Raw genomic sequence first — 17,487 nt, 5'->3', positions numbered from 1 at the left:
ACATTTAATCAGCTGCACTGAACTTGACTGGTCATAATTTAACTGGCAGATTGCCTTAAATATTATGTTCCTCTCTGTGTATCCATTTGAATTTAAATAAGAAATTTCCCTGAAGCAGCACTTACATTATGATGCTCTCTCTAAGACAGGTTAATTGCTATTCTTTTTAATTATTCTCTACTCTGCTTCAGAGGAACTGTCAAAATACACCTTAAAATGAATATATTTGACAGTAGGATTGGAACGGGGACTGGACTATTAAAATAGAAAGTAAAAATTATTATTCTAGATAAATTAGTTTTCCTCATCAGCCGTCTTGGAAGAAGTTTGAACAGCATAATACATTGCATACATCTTTTGGATATAGCACATATGTTATGAAACAGCTTATTGAGAATGGCAAATAATTAAAATAAAGTTTGATGGGGAAAGATGTAAGTATATAAAGATGCACAGAAAACTAAATTTTTAATTAGATCCAATTCATATAGAAAATTGGGCTACTTCAAGTGATGTCCTCCTTCTGATGAGCCTACCCCAAGCTCAAAATAAAACAAATTTGTGCAAAATTAGCTTCCAGCCTACCAAATTTCTTCATCACGTTACTGTAGAGTGCCAAAGAACATTATCTGTATTGTAAATCAGGGTCTGCTTTGGCTCTTGCCAGGTTATTCTCTATCTTCCCTTGGCCTTTGACATGTATTTTTCTTTTTTGGCTTATGCCGTTCTCAAAGAGGCACAGCTTTCTGCTACTCATCTAGATCCCTCAGCACTTGAACAAACCTTGCTTTACCTTTCCAAAGCCCACAAGCCTCGGGAGTGTTTGAGTGCAGTTTCTTCTGGAATGGGCACGCACAGACTCAGGATGAAGCTTCGTTATTATTTTATGCGGATCTAGATCTGCTCTGTTAACAATGCTTATCTCCCCCTCATTCCCACAATACGTCTTTTGTACTGTGTCCTCCCCTGGGCCACGCCAGTGCTTATCTGGTCACAGAGATGAGCTGATTATAAATCAAATCTGTTTTTGAAAATGCATTACTTCTAGCCGGGTGGTGCACAGCACAGGTACGGGAACAGAGCTGCTGCCCCGCAGGAGGCCTGGAGATGCCTGATTCTGGCTGCTGGAGAGAAGGGACCAGCACCAGCGCAGATTTACCTGGCTTCAAATCAGTGCTTCAGCTCTGCTTCTGCTCAGCCGTAACGTTCAGCTAGTCTAAACTCTGATCCCTTCCCTCACTCTACCATCAGAGGGCTACAGTTTTTTAAGCATTGGAGAGTTTCTTGGGTTTCAAGGCTGGAAGAGAGAATTTTATCACTTTGTATACTCCAGACCTTTAGGTTTCATACACATACCCTATCATTAGCCCCAAAGTATTAGAGTTTAAACGCGGTTTAAGAGGTTTAAAAGCACTTGCAGGTCCCATTGCCTTCAGCAGAAGCTGTAGGCACTCAAGAGGACTGCGTCCTTCGGCTCTGCCACATGCAGGGAAGCCAGGGAGCTGCAACGTGTTCACCAGGTCGTTAATCATGTCTACGCAGTCCTAGGTGCACACCTGCAGTCCTCTCCGGTTGTTAGAAACTGTGCACAAAAGGGAAAAGCATGGAGGTAAAAATCAAGCTGCAGATCTTTCAACGGCCTTTAATCTTGAAGCAACCCATTCTGCAGGGATTTAGACAAGTTCAATAACAAGGAACACAAAGCTAAATTACAGAGGTCAGCAAAGTAATCGGAGGTTAATCTCTAAGGTCATGTCTGAAGTGTGGTTAAAGATATTTTAGTGACTTGCTTTTACAAAGTACCAGGCAATGCAAATATTGGCCATAGATCACAATTACTACAATCTTAAAACCTAACATAAATCTTCCAAAAAACAGATCAATAGTAAATTAGTAAAATTATAAGGCTGTGTTACTTCATACCACGCTAAAAGAGCTTAATATCTATGGAAAGGAGAAAGGAAATTTTTATTGAATTGTTTTGGGAAAACAAGGACCCACAGAAAAAAATGCTACATTTGAGATTATTCACTTAGTTAGCATATGAATTACTTCAGGCTGACAGACACTAGCTGGCATGCAGATACGAGTTGAAATATGTGGTACCTGGCCAACAAATAAAAGCTATTAAGCTATACTCATCACCCACAGAAATTTATTCCCATCCTCAGCGGAGATGTTCAAGTTTGGTATCTCATTCTTAGAAAAATAAGCAATTGGCCAGTATATTTAGTGATTTACGGATTTGGAAAAACACACGGATTCCATTTCAAGGAAGGTTTAGTGAAAATAACACCAATCACTGAACTGATCCTGTTTCTATTTATATGTATGTTTTATATAAGTCTTACTTCATTAAGTAGTGATGCTGCTCCAGGTTTACTTTGCTGCAGGATGATGACTTTGGTCTTTGAATGGACTGGAGCAAATGTTTTTGCGCAGCTGAAAAAGGCTGCGTGCTTTCCTGAAAGTCTGACATGCCCGTCACCTGCAGCTCTTCATACCAGGAATCCCCCAAATTAGTCAGATTTGGCGCCTCTTTTGGCTGAGGGGATTGAGGCAGCACCATCTGTTGTCAGCATTGGATCCACGTGGAAAAGTTGGAGCTGCCTGAAATGGCTGAGGCATTACTGGGCAGATGCTCAACATTTCAGCAGAAGTCTTTACATGCAACTATTTATTTATGTTCTTTTTTGTGGGAGGCACACTGTAATGTTCATTTAGGGTTTTTAGATATTATTTCTACTCTGGGATTTAATTTGGCTGTTGCTTATTTTTACACAGTAAGATCTACTTTAAATATTTTAAAATGCACTCACATTTTGTTATGACACATCCCATACATTTGGGCAATGACTTCTACAAGTCAATAGCTGCTTTGCTGTGTCCTTGAATTCAAATACTCTCTGTGTCAGGAAAAAAGCATTCCATTCCATTCCATTGCCTTTATCTTAAAAATAAAAATAAAAATAAAAATAAATTAAAGGATTCAAACCAGGAGCAGCTTGCTGTTTTAACAAATTTTAACCACTTAGTGTTTCAGTTTGATAATTTTTAAGCAGTCCACTTGGACAGTATTTTAACAAAAATCCATATATTACCATTGTTCAAATAAACACCTCCTGTTAAACTATTCATTTTTTTAATTGGAACATGAAATAAAAACTTACATCCTTCTTGTTTCAATTTCCTTTTTTTAGGTGAAAATATATAGGTTGGAGCAGAGCAACCAATGTATGTTTCACCTACGTACAATTTCTGTGTAAGAAAATTATTTCATAAATATAAGAGCTTCAGAAATTTCTCTGGAAGAAGACTAGTGAAGCATCTCAAGGAGATCATGTCTCCTTTTGGCACTTCTCCTTGTGCCAAAACCAATGAAACCTTTTTCAAATTAGACATAAAAAACATTTGTTTTATTACTTGTTTGGATATCTGAGAATCAAATTCCAGGATATGCCTTTGGATCATTTTCTTTTTCTCTTCCATCATAATCAAAACCATCCATCTCACAAGTTAAATAAGTCCCAGCATTGCCAAGGAAACCACAGGCCTGTGTTGTACGTCCCACTTATAATTCCTTTATACCCAGGAACATCTTCTGTCGGGTGAGGTAAGTGCATGGGGCTACCATGGTTGCATGTTGCCTGTGTCTCCAATTCTAGTGAAGGGCTGCTGATGCAGCCAAGTGCTGTTTTTGCACAAATAATCACCGTCTTTACCAGAAAGCTCTGACATTGCTGAAACTAGTCACAAGTATCTAGCATACCATACAATTTTGGCTTAAGTTGATCTCTAGCTAAGACACAGTAATGTCAAACAGCTTTTTAATGTTTTTTTCCATGTGTAGCTTGCATTTTTCAAACCTATCCAGCTAAACACATAAGGAAGAACTAGTTGAATTCTGAACATCATATTCTCTGAAATATTAAAATGCTGTTTGCTTACATGATTGTCATTCTAATACGTTCATTAAATGAAGTTTAAAACATGTAAGTTTTCCTATTTTCCCTTTAATAGAGTTCTAGGAGATTTTTTTTTGTTCTCATACATCTCTTTCAGTACTCACCATTACTAGAATTGTAAGATTTTGTATGAGAGCTCAAACGCACCCAGTCCTTCAGGGCAGTGGAGAAAGCCCTTAGGCTGAAATAAGAGCGGCGTGTGCTTGCAAGCACCCTCATCCTTGCGTGAAGCCGGCTTGCATGATGAGTCCCTTCACCTATGGTAGGAATCTCAGACAGGAACTAGCACTCCAGGTTTTAACTAGCAGGCACCCACGTGCGCTCCCGCGAGCCCCGCGAGCGCCTGTGCCAAATGCTCGGGTCCCACTGAGCAGCTCTAACTCAGCAACCCTACCCTTCAGCTCCGTCTTGGCACTCTGAATCTCAAACACTGGGGAAAAAAAAAATTAACACAGGAATACATTTATGCAACAGTGCTTAACATTGAGACAAAAGCTTGTTCCATTTTACAGAGTGAATTTGTTTCATTTCTCTGCTTTCTACCTTCTTTCCTTAGCAGAGTAGGGTTTATTCTGGAATAGAAAAGGCACTACTTTTGTGTAATTTCTGTCAACATTTTGTGGTTGTTCTCAGTCTGTTATTTGGGGGCCTTTTCCATGGAATTTACCCATTCCAATGACACTTTGTAATTTGCTTTGTTCAGGAAAGATTTTTCAGTTATGCAAGTAGCATACAGGCAAAGAGACCAAAATAAATACTTTCGCAAACAGAGTGATGTTTATATAGAAGGCTTACCAAGAAATGAAGTAATTATGGGAGACATCCAAATAGCCTGTAAAGGTCTATCAACCACATATGGCTTTAGCGAACACTGTGTTGTGTTGTGCAGAATACCTATTCCAAAAGAGAAAAAAAAGAAAAAAAAGAAAGAAAAGAAAAGAAAGAAAAAAATCCCCATGAAACCCACATGAAAACTATAAACCTTTGTCCTGCAATTTTCTTGGCCTCTAAAATGTCACAGCTAAAATAAAATCTGAAGTAGAAAACCCTCTGAACCTTCAGAAAAATATGTTGTTTCAGTGTTTTTCTTGTCATATTTTCTTGTCATAACTGCCGCTAGAAAAAAAGTCACTCTGGGACAACGGCTGTTTACTTGTGTAGTGGTAGTGCCTAAGTGACACGGGCAGGAGAGGCGATAGGCATTGCATGTGCACTAAGCAAGGTGTGTACATACAATAACTGACAAGCCCAGCAAAAGAAGTGGCGATATAAGTGCCATGCAGATCAACTAAACACATATGTTTATCTTTTTATTCTTTGTTAATATAAAAATATAAAAAATCAAATCTTTGCACAGGTGAGGCCTATTCTTATTCTGTTCCATCTCTATTAGCACTAACGCAATTCAACAGAGAACGCCATGCAGTCAAAGGATTGTTTGCAACATTGGCAATAGTTTGGAATTTCTTTTTCCTCCCTTGGTAAAGTCCTTTCACTAAGAAACACCATCTTTGCTACCATTTCAGGATACAGGATCCTCACATTCCTGACTTCTTTCTTCTTTTATATTTTTTCAGTGTGATATTTACCATTTGCAGACACCCACCTTCCAAGCCAGGAATACGTTCAAGGGTCTGTAAGATCCAGATCTCAGGGGTTGCAATTGAGCAATGGAATTTCTTTGCCGTAACTGCAGTCTGCAATACACATGGCATTTCTAGTGCCTGCCAGCTCAAGCAGAGCATTTAATTTTTAACAATTTAATCAATACGGATTGAAGTGTGCAATGAAATATCAATACCTGTAGGTGAGATGGTTTTCCATCCACTCATAGCGTGTTTTTATGGTTACTGTAGATCACTTTTTCCTGCGTTCCAGAAGAAACTGTCTTCTAGCCACTCGCTTTTCAGACATACAATGGAAAATGGAAACCTACCCACAGTGATGACAGCTGAACGAATATGCAGTAAAATGCAAATAGCTGCACAAGTTAACTGGAAATAAATTCCTTCTATATGTGCCAGAGCATTTTCAAGCAGGTTTCACCATTACAGCAAGATAAATCCAGTTACTCCTTCTAAAGGTTGAGGAAATATTAAAGGAAAGTTCACCAGAGTACCATCACAGTATTATCCATAGAGCTCATGTCTTAACCATACCTATAGAAGATAGGAAAAGAGAGCAACAGTTAGAGGTTGAACTGTGGTTGAAAATAAGGGGCTAATACTTCCCTGAGCTGTACATGAGACCCAGTCTTGATCCATTTATGTCACCGCTGTCACCCATTGTGTGGTTACGTGTATTTTTCCAAGCTTGACTTTGTCCTGGGGCTTGCTTTCTTTGGTAGGATTTGACTGTGCTAATAGCACCTACTAAGCTCTTAGGTCTTCACCCTTTTCTGACTGCGTGGGGGAACAGCAGTACACCTTCACTACACAGTGAAAACATGGAGACTTTATTCACAGAAAACTATGCTGCATGCAATGATTTTATTATTTTGTTCTTTTAACTTTTCACAGGATTTTTCTTTTATGAATGGAGGAAGCAAAAATAAGGACCATTTACAAACATGGGAAAGATGACACTTTCAAATGAAAACAAAATGTATGTAGATTAAAAACAAGGGGTTTCAGGCTTGCTCTTTTTTCCTCTAATAATAATTTTAATATTTTTTTTCTAATCTAACTTCAATTTGTCTCCAAATTTACCCTTGAAAAAAAAAAGGGCAAGAATCTAAAAAATGGAAAGATGCCACAATTTTCTCAGTGTTCTTCATAAAAAACAGAAGAGCTACTTCATAAAAAAATGTTGATGAGCTGTAACATTGGGCATTTCCCTAAGACATTAGCTTTGAAAGTAATTTTTCTAGGAGTTCAGCAAACTTGAACAGACATATCTACATTTTAATGGTATGTATAATTTTGGACTTCTTGGAATAAACCTAAAAGCTAGAGATTTTTTTTCTTTTAAAAAAGGAAGAGATTTTTATATCAGAAAATCTCTAAAAAAGTAAAAATGGCATATACTTTCCTATGCTGGCCTAGTCCAAGTCTTGCTGGCAAAACAGCCTTAAATAATGACTTTTCCTCCTCTGCATGATGGAAAATGGAGGATTTCCATTATGGTCACTTACAATAAAGAGTATAGTGGGCACCACAGTAACTCGTAATATGTTATAATATCGTAGCCTGCTCTTATACATTTAGAGGAAACAATTTATTGTACCTCCTCTGGTATATGGTAGTTTTACAGCTGGAAATCTCACAAAAGGCAGAGAATACATTCAGTTCCATGATTTTCCACACACAAAAGTTAAAGACTATGAAAATACAAACTTTTTTCAAGACGGGGTTCATCCAACATTAAGCCTATGCTGCCCCATTTATATCACCTGTATGAAAGCACTCCTGGCTAAGTTCAGCATTTTCCTGGTGAGGTCAGTGGACTCTATAACTGTATCTGAATGCATCTCAGAAAATACTGACAGCAAGCCAAAAAGAGATGGAAATACCTCAACAGAAGAAGTGAGCTATATGAGAAAAATCTGCTGCAAAGTTTGAGATCTATGACTGGCATTGGTAAAAAATATGGATCAATCTAAAAGCAATGAGGCATGAATGTCGTTCACATTAGAATTAAATTGTGGTTGTAATCCCAAATCTATTGAAGTCAATGGAGACTCATATTGGCTTCAAAGGCTGTTGAACTGTGGCATGGTTCCTGAACTACCTTCAGGTTAGAGAATCACAGGAACACGTGACAAGATTTCAGCCATGTGCTAAAACCATTGCTTGAATAGAAAAGTCAAGGGTACATGTTAACCTGTCTTCCACTTAGCACAGAATGATATTGGACAGAGTGGAATCTTTTCTTTTAAATAAAATGTCAAAAAACAGCTTTTGATATATATCAAAGAAATATCTGCATAGAAACATATGTCACATTTGAGACTGGCAGTCACCACTCAGTTTCAACTTAGAAGGTTTCACAAGTTTCTTTTCTACATACGTATTCATTTAATCTCATTTGTGTATTAAAAGTCATCACATACGCAACATTTAAATTATTTCAACATTCATGCATAAAGCACGCTTAACCTAGTTTTCAAAATATAGTGTATGGATTTCTGCAGATTCTGCACTTGATTGTTTCTTCTGAAAAGATAAAATACTTTCTGATATACCTTTTAGTGTGTTCTGTTGTAAAGCTGACTGTTAGTTTTATGACTTTAACATTAACAGCTCCTGGAATGGGCTTATTTGGAGTCTGTTCTCTGCCCTTACAATAAGAAAGACTATACAAGGGTCAAAATTCTGTATCCAAATGCTAAACCACAGGCAGGCAGACCAAAACCAGCATTTCCAATATCATTTTGTTTTATATCAAAATGAGAACTATGGGACTGTAAATGTACTATGTTAATATAATATTAATATATTATAATATTGGCCATTTGGCCCTGGCCTTTTGTATGGCTTTGGTGAGATATCCAGCCCTTGTATTCACTTAGCGTGCTTCCAGGTATCACTGAAAGAGGACAAAGTGCAAGAAAGTAAGTGTGGGAGCAAGCAGATAATTACATTTTTTAATCTGGAATGTATGTTCTCAAAACCAGTTATATCGCTTAGTGGAACATTTGCTTTTATGCTCTTCAGTTTAGAAGTGGTGAGAAGCCAAGCATAGGTTTAAATATCAGCCAGAGGGGCTGAACTGGAGTAGAGCAGTCAGGATTTCCTAGTCTAGTGATCCAAGCTTCAGCTAGAAGAAATTTGCAGATGTTTGCAAGGACCTAAATGTGGGCTTTCATTTAGTTTAACTTTTGCTCTGGGTGTTTTAAACCTTTGGCAATAAATAATTCTTGGTTTGGAAGAAAGCTGCCTTAGTTTTAGCTTAAGGTTAGCTTCTCTCCTAGTTTAGCCCTTTAAATGTTTCTTATTGGGTAGGAAGTTTTGCAATCCCAGAGCAAACAGCAATCATTAAAAAATTCTACAGCTTCCTAATTTGTATCATAATGAAAATGAAGACTCCCCTCCCCATCAGCTGCAATGGATTTTAAATCAGGCATTCATACTTCAATCACAGTTTTTTCCCACTTAGGCACTTCTGCAAATCAGACTCCTTATTTAAGAGACAACTGACAGATTGAGTTGTGCAACATGGCCTCAATAAATTTCTATTTGAAAATTGAACATTTGCTACTGACTATCAAACTTGAAAACTTTTCCTACAAACTTCTGTGCCAATGCAATACTAAATGATGCCACAATTATTAGGCTCTAATATGATCACAGTGGCCACAATCTAGTTTTTGTCTTGCTCTGCAATGCCATGCCGGGTCTGACCCAGGCCTTCACTGCCTTTCTCCCTTTCTCTCACTGAATATTTAACACATTAAGAACTGCATGTGTTCAAAAGGAAGATTACACTATCTGGTAGCAGCTTCCATTACTCCAGCAAAGGCTGTAGGGTTTCAGAGGAAAAATATTTCCTGCATAACCAGCAAAAAGGTAGTTTAATAAAATGAGTGACATACCAACTCTGAAAAGTGAAGCAGTTTTAAACAAGGATTTGTATAAATCTGCTGAAGAATTACTCCTGGGATTTTCTGCTGGAATTATTCCAGACAAGTTGAACATAAAAGGCTAGCAAATACTTATTTCTTACCTTTTGTTTTCTTTTTCATGCTGACTTCTATTTGTTTGTTCCCCCAAAATGGTGTACCATCTCCCAGATTGTTCTCCTATATCTACGATTCTCCTTTCCTTTCGTTTGTTAAAAAGCAACAAAAAAAGAAAAAAATCCTTTTAATGATGAAGTTTTAACCTCTTTCATATATCCTTTATCTCCCAAAACAGTGAAATATCTTAGTTCTTAATAGTTCTTCCTTACTTAATAAAGACAAATACCACTTCAATTGTTACTCTTCAAATCCTCAGGCCTCTCATTACCTTTTTCTCTAGAGCCAGGCATGCAAACTGAGCAATTTCTTCAGGAGAAGAGGAACAACCACTCCATAGACATTATGGTGATCAGGAGAAGAAGGCTATATTTAGTTATTTGTTTTAGTAACTAGCACATGCATCTCAGTAATCAATTACTCTTGGAATATTACGTGATCTGGCTTCACAGAGTTAAAGCAGATCATTAACGGTCTGAGCCTGTTTAATTCAGAAATACCCTTGGTCTGCATCCAACTAGACTAGAAATATTACTTCTTCTTAAGCATCTTTTAAGATCAGTGGCTTAAAAATGCTAGCTTAGGGTTAGAATGGGGTGCCAGCTTCCTGGGCGGAAATGCAGCGGAGGTCTGTGTTTACTAGTCTGGAGATCCAGGCTCCATGCAGAAGAAATTTGCAGATGTTTGCAAGGACTTAACTGTATGTGGTTATATTTGTTTTAACCCTTTACTTTTCTTTGTTTTAACCCTTTGCTCTGGGTGTAATAATAATAGCAATAAAAAAATTTCCTCCACGGGCTCAAGCCACCCGCATACGCTTCACCCCACAACTATGGAGGTGGCAAAGCAACCCGCAGCTGATTTCACATGGCTTTCTAGGAGGCGGCAAACAAGTCATGTATGGAAAAAGAAAGGCATATACGGAAAGTGCTGAGTAAAGGGTGAAGCTTCAACAACTGAACATGAAAAATTGAGCATACCTTAGCATTGCTTTAGCACTGACTTATTAATGGTGTTAGCAAAGCTGTGAGATGTATTTTTTTGCATGTCATGTGTTTCTTAATGCATCATATGCAATCAGCTTTGTGTCTCACCTGTGCTTTTCTCCGTGCGGAGTAGCTCGTAGTTAACAAAGGAATGAGTTCGGTTAGCAGAATATTTCTAATGTCCTTGTGTAATAGCCCTGCCAACCTTTGAAAAATGTAGCTGTCTATGGTGCTTGCGGTAGGGAACCAAATCGCTTTGCACATCTCATGTTAGGTACCACATTGTGAAAAGATAACAGGCCAGGTCTGCTTCCAATATGATGCACGGTGAATAAAATAAACTGAGACAGACCTTACATGTAATTTCATGGCAAAGCGCACAGGGTACAAAACAGAGCAGCCATCTGTGATTTCTAACTCTGCCAGAGTGATTTATTTTTCTGAGAGCTAATGAAGGAGAGAGACAGTGAAGTCCAATTAGATAGTGAATCCAAATCCCTGACCTCTGCTATGTGGGTGACAGAAGTATCGATATTTTGGCAATAGTGTTTTTATACTAAGTTTTACCAAGCTGCATTGATGTACAATGCTCATATGAAAACGTTCTTGCAGAAGTCACTTTCATTTTATCATTCCCATATAAAAGCCAACACCGATATTCACACAGACTTCTACCCTGCCCAAAGGGGACAGGCCTGACTCTGGCAATGATGGAGTTAGAAGCTGAGTCTTCTGAAGCCCAGTCTGGGGTATGCCTCCCTCCTTCTTCACTTACATATTAAAGTGGCAAATATTTTCCTTAGCTGACAAAAGCAGAGGTTATTTTATTCAAAGGAATCTATGCTTACCCTATGGCTCTTAAAATAGCCCATGGTAGGCTATATTATTATTTGTTAAGAAATTAAGGGATTTGGCAGACTCTGCTGCTTTGAAGTGTTATCATCCTGAATGGAGACATAGAAGTATTCCAGCCCTTTGTCTCTGAGACTGATTTCACCAAAGACTTTGCTTTTACAGGGAATTTGAGAAATGTTCCAGCAAAAGTATTCCCAGCCCATTAATTCTCACCTCCTTAAGGGGAAAAGGAAAGTCTTTTTTTTTCTTTCATTAAGCAATTCTTGCACACCATTAAATCTCCTCTCATTTGAGCGTCTCTGTAACACACTTGCTAATAGGATGTAAACCTACAAAATGTATTTAAAGAGAAGTTAGGCAGTGAGCATATGTGCAGCCAATAAATATTTGTGCTTGAAAACATAAAGTGAATGATGAATTGGATAATGAAGTTTTAAGCTCTGCTTTGTTCACTTGATGTTATTCTACCTATCGCTTCCCTTTGTTGCTGAAGCAAACTCTCACCCCTTCCTACCATTATAGTCCATTATAGTGTCCTTCCATTATAGTCCATTATAGTGTTGCTTTGAAGTATTTTAAGTCAGTCTCTTTGATTGTAAGTCTTGTACAAACTGTGGAAAATCTTGAGGTTTATACATGCAAAGTACCTCTGGATTTTGGGGGAATTCAGTAAAAGGAAAAGCTGGAGAACAGGTGACAGAGAGGAAGCTTTGACATGTTGCACAGATCTCATGGTGCTACTTACAACTTAGGTGGTCTAATACTTGTCTTTAAATAGTAAGCTTTTGAATTATAAAAACTTATTTTTCTCAGAAGTAGGACAAGAGGCCTGCTGTAGGCTTACTAAAATGTGATTAAAATAAGATATATTTCAGTTCTAATTTTTTCCCCAAAGGTTAAATTTTCAAAGTGAGAACCATTGAACTTGGATATGTTATTTCCTTGTTATTTCTTGTGAATATTCCTCAGATGATTAAACATGTATACATGTCTTCTGGGGATTCCTCTCTGTAATAGGAGTTCACATTCAAGGTCAGCTATTGCTTCGGTTACAGAGGACTACATGAGTTAACACTGTGTCCTAAGGCCAAAGAGCTCCAGCTGAAATTAAAGTCTCAAAGCACTGAGCGTACAACAGGAGGCAGTCACTGCCTCATCACTTTAAGGCCTAAATAGACTGGGTGAACCAACAAGGGAGGGGAAAATGGTCCTCCTAGAAAGCACCCAGGGAAGAAGAAATTTTCCAGTGTCATATAACTGAGCAGTGGCAAAATTAGGAAAACAAAGTCTGCAGGATCCTGCGATAGGCCTGATTAAAATTTCTCTGATCATGCACTCTGCTTCTTTCTCTGGTTGAAAGAAATCCTGATTAGTTCAATTTTATAATAAAGAAATGGAAAAGTTTTAATGCTTCTAAAAAATTAGAAGAAATGGGACTAGTTTGCAGACTGAAAGAATATTCCTTGTCTAGTATTTTCCCCCATTTTGGATTCGACATGCCCACACCCTGTTGGACACTTGGGACTCAGAGTTCAGACATCCTGGCCCTCTCTCCTCGTAAAGGATTGTTGGGCTTATAGGAAAGATTTGGTTATCTAATAAAGATCAATAACTTTTAATGCATGGGCACAGTGTTACTACTTATAAGTAGTGCTGATAAGTATAATAGTGTACAAATTTTTGCAGGAGTGCTAAAATATCGGCACATTCGCTGTGGCTGGTGAGTCATAGTGGCTCAAAGGCAGTTTAGCAGATGGTAATCTGAGTGAGACAGTGTGCCATGTCTTATGTATTTTGAAATAAATGTGAAACATATTCAGTAAAAGGAAAATAGAGCCACAATATTCTCCTTTGAAAGTAAGTCCTCATCTTTCCATATCACAGTCTGTTGACTTAAAGGAGAAAAAGGAAGAAAATCACCTTAATAAATTCACACATTAAATAGTCCCTGCATCACTTGGAGCCACTCCGGTGGGTTAGTATTCCCCCATAATCTCAGCTGGCCTAGTCACATCTGCTGCATTATTCCTTATAATCCTATTCAGTCCCAGTCCCACAGCACTGAGAATGTTTACAGAGAAAACTTGTTTGTCCACCACTGATTATGCCACTCCAAATCCTACTTTTTCTAGTACTATGAAAATAGTGCTATACATGAGCATACACAAGAAGGAAAAACAGTTTACCCTACAGTCTGATTAAAAGCACTCCAAACCAAAAAATATACTTTGATGTCTTTTGAGTCACCAATATGAAAAGCTGTTATAACTGAATAGTTATGCCAACTTGTTTAGAGCAACAAAGTATTTTAAAGGAAAATAAGTGTCTTGGCAAGTACTTTAAAAACAAACACCACCAATATATTTAAATACATAAGCATTTACTTTCCCTTACTTGAGCACCTAAACAACTTTGTTTAAAAAAAAGACATAAATATCAAAAAAAAAGACAATAAGGTTAAAACTGCTTTCTGAAGGGGGTTCTGTAGTAGATACACCCACACTGATGTAAGATCTAAAATAACAAGTGTCTTTGATGAGTATATTGAACATATTTTTTTCAAATGATTTCTAATATCTAACATGGAATGTCATAAGAAGTTTTTGTTTCTAAATGTAATGCACAGACACTAACAAAGCATAGTCTCATCCTGGTTGTTCCTCTATTGTTTTGATCTCTGTAATGTTTTAGCAAAATCAAGTCCTCATTCTAGTTTTCTTGTCACTCTAGTTCAGTGATTGTTCAGAGTACCCTAAGACTATAAAGTTTCCAAAACATGAGAAAAAGAACCAATTCACATAGCTTAGCCCAGGTTTAGAATGTTTTAGACCTGAATCAAATGATGAGACAGACAAATCATATAAGATTTTGAGAATAACACATCTTTAGCAATTTCAGTGAGATTACACTTGAAAAAAATCAGTCCATTTCTTTAAATAGCTCAACAAACATAATAAGAAGTCCAAGTCTCTCTACAGTAGTTTAATATATACATAAGCTACTGAAGAACAGCATAATAATCATTAAGTAAAGGAAATAGACGAACCAAGAAAGTCTTATAAAATAGAAAAGTGTTTCTCTTAAAGAAATAGAAAACAAGGTGGAGAAGGAGATAACAGATATAACAACAATTACAGAGCCTTGGCAGAGAGGTTATTATTTTAATCTGTTTGGTAGAGATCTAAAGCTAAAGCTTTAGAGGCTAAAGCCTCATTTAGGCTCATTGTGAAAGGTTTACAATTCTGGGCAAGTTAAGTCTAGAAAATAATATTACATATATATGATTGGCAACTTTATTAGTGCCAGGAGGAATTCTTTTAGTGCAAAAATTAGATCACAATTTAAAGATAAGGAAATAATGAAAATATTACTGCACTATCTACTTCCAAATCATAGATCAGCCAAAGATTTCCAAGCAATTAACAATTTACTATTACTGCTACCGCTACTATTATTTTAGAATTCTGGATACTCGAAATGGCTACAAAGACATCTATAAAACTTTCACCAAATCACACCAGAGGGAGGATTGCCCAGAGAATTTCATGATAAAAGACCCAGCTTGCTTTTTCTTTGTCTTCCAGCACTTCTTTGTACATGTACTGAATATTTACTTTTTTGCATTAAACCAAATTCCTTTTTCTAACCATAAAGTTGTCCCTCTTGAGCAGAATCCCCTTCAGGCATTGCACTGTAATACTTGGCCAGAGCACATCAAGCCTGCAAGCATGCACTGTTTCTTCAGATCTATGAGTATGGGCCAGACAGGGACTGCTCTGGAGGACTAGCCAAGCTGCAGTCCCGTTTGCATTCCCAGCATCACACACACTCTTAGCCACATACACAAATAAGCAGCCACAGGGGTGCAGGGCTCCCCTCTGCTTCATAAATTTTGGCACTTCATCTCAAAAAAACAGGCTTGTGCTTCTATCACACCTGAAGAAGTTATTTTGCTTGTGTCTTAAAGTCCTTGGCAATTCCTGCTCCAGTGAAGAGGTAATATTTATGCTGAAGAAAGCTTTCAAAGAGCCAGTTGGTTGGGCTGCTCCATTATAGACGAACTCTGTACATCAGGCAATGTCATTCAGACAAATTTTCTGTGCTCACTTTCATCATTGCATACACTTTGAAAGCTATATAGCACTGTTCTTCTTTTCAGTTTCATCTGTTCTCCTGTAAGTCTTCAGCTTCTTCCATTGATCTCATGACTCGATAAACCAAGCTTTCTTCTTTAGGTTCTTTTTTCTCCTTGATGGAGCAGAAACTTCTGCAGCTATCTGACCTAGGTAACCTGTATAGAAACCAACAGGCAGCAGCTTTTGTTCTTCCTCAGCACCACCTCTGCTTCAGGCATCAATGTTATAGTGAACTCTCAAGAACTTACTGGTAGTTTCTTGCTTCAAAATTAAATTTTTATCTTGGTTTATTTACAATCTGTTCCTACACCAGTTTTTCTCAAAGATGGATTCCCCATCACCCTGGTATTCCAATTCATTAAAATCATGATCAAGCCAATCTGACCTTAGGTCCACAAATTTGATCAGGTTCAAATCCATTACCTTGATTGTCTGTGCCCTAACAAAGGTATTCAAGCCATTTTCTTCAGACACGTGTCGCACGAGTTGTTCTCTCCTGTGTATGCCTTGTCATGGCCAGGCTGCCAGTGCAAGTGAACAGCTCTGTGTAACTCCAGAACAGAATGAATGCATCCCAGTTTTGGAAGACAAAAAAATGTTTTAAAAGTTTCAAAATCTGTCATCTCTGTTCCTGGATCTCTAAAGGATGAACGATCTCCCTTAAGCCTTTGAGGAGTTAAAACTGAGTGCACCAGAACCTAAAATATGTCATAAGAAATTCATTTCTCTATACAGGATTTTCTCTCCACTCTCTTTGCAATATTGAATAGGCATCAGTGAAGCATAACTGTTATGTAAAAAGTCATGTTATATATAATTAATGTATGCATGCGCAGACAATAGGCTAGTTAATATTTCTGCCTGATAACTGTATTTTCATAAGCGATTAACCTTCCATTACTTTCAGAGCAGCACTACTCTGTGATAATGCCAAAGTACGAAAGGGCTAGGAGGAAGAAAAAGATATTTGCGTAAAAGCTGGTGCACAGGATCCTGAGTCCAACACACTCAGTGGTGCAGAAAAAATACATGTTGAAGAACAGGTCAGCAGATTGGAGGCAAACAAATAAATAAGAAGGAAAAGAATTTGGCAGACCAGACTTCAAATAAAGACACTTAAACATGAACCGTTAAGTAAAACTGTAGAAGATTCAGGCATAAGTGAAAACATTAATACTAAAAGTGAAACAGATGCTCTTAGCTGCTTTTTATTGAATGGGCAAGGAAAATTATTGATGTGATATTAAACAAAAGAGCAGGGAGAGGGTGCAGTATGCAAGATGGGTAATGAAAGTTTCCCAGATAAAGGAGTAAGGTTAAGTTCATGCTTACCTATTCTATAACCATCCCATCTACCTATAGTTCTTCAGTCTTTAGTATAAATTTGACAATATTTCCATATCATCTTTTACGTGAAGCTAAAACTGCTAAAAGCACTCTGCAATGCCAATAAAGGTCATACCCATCAGGTTATAGACTGCTGAACCCTGATTCAGACACATTAAAATTGCTTTACTCAAGCTCGCAGAAAGTGAATGGCAGAGTCAGGAACAAAGCCCAACTGTTAATACTACAGTAACCTTCAGGGGCCTCAAGCAAGAAGAATGTCCCATTTTCTCAGATATATTGTAAGAAATAACAAGGAGTTGGGACATGGGCTATTGAATCAGAATGAGAAAGTGTTTCTAAGGATGTGGAATCAAGAGCAGATCCTCTTTTTCTTTCTTGATAGGAATTTCACTGCAATATATCCTTCTGTTGTGTACTGGGGATTAAGTACTGTGCCCCTTACTTTGTTACATACTGTCCACTGGACAGAGGACATTGGCAATGCCCAGCAGAATCCCTGCAAAGTCATACAAGGATAA

General features: G+C 37.6%; 1 long non-coding RNA gene across 13 annotated transcripts in view; it reads right to left on the bottom strand.

The window, feature by feature from the left end:
- The window catches only part of LOC136992621 (uncharacterized), an 80,795-nt gene that overhangs the window by 25,961 nt on the left and 37,347 nt on the right, over positions 1 to 17,487 (bottom strand). For 2 of the 13 annotated variants that reach the window (XR_010885026.1, XR_010885027.1), the window contains exons 1-4: positions 5,572 to 6,075; positions 4,761 to 4,859; positions 4,070 to 4,395; positions 2,820 to 2,950 (exon numbers count right to left, since the gene is read on the bottom strand). The exons of 10 other annotated variants lie outside the window; for them this stretch is intronic. This is a non-coding gene — a long non-coding RNA (uncharacterized lncRNA). Of the gene's footprint in view, positions 1 to 2,819; positions 2,951 to 4,069; positions 4,396 to 4,760; positions 4,860 to 5,571; positions 6,076 to 17,487 lie in introns of those variants that run through there. One more of the 13 variants, XR_010885028.1, reaches the window with a different exon arrangement.

The sequence above is a fragment of the Apteryx mantelli genome, chromosome 9, assembly GCF_036417845.1.
Source record: "Apteryx mantelli isolate bAptMan1 chromosome 9, bAptMan1.hap1, whole genome shotgun sequence".
In the NCBI taxonomy this organism is placed as follows: Eukaryota; Metazoa; Chordata; class Aves; order Apterygiformes; family Apterygidae; genus Apteryx; species Apteryx mantelli.
This window is presented reverse-complemented; position numbering and strand designations above follow the sequence as displayed.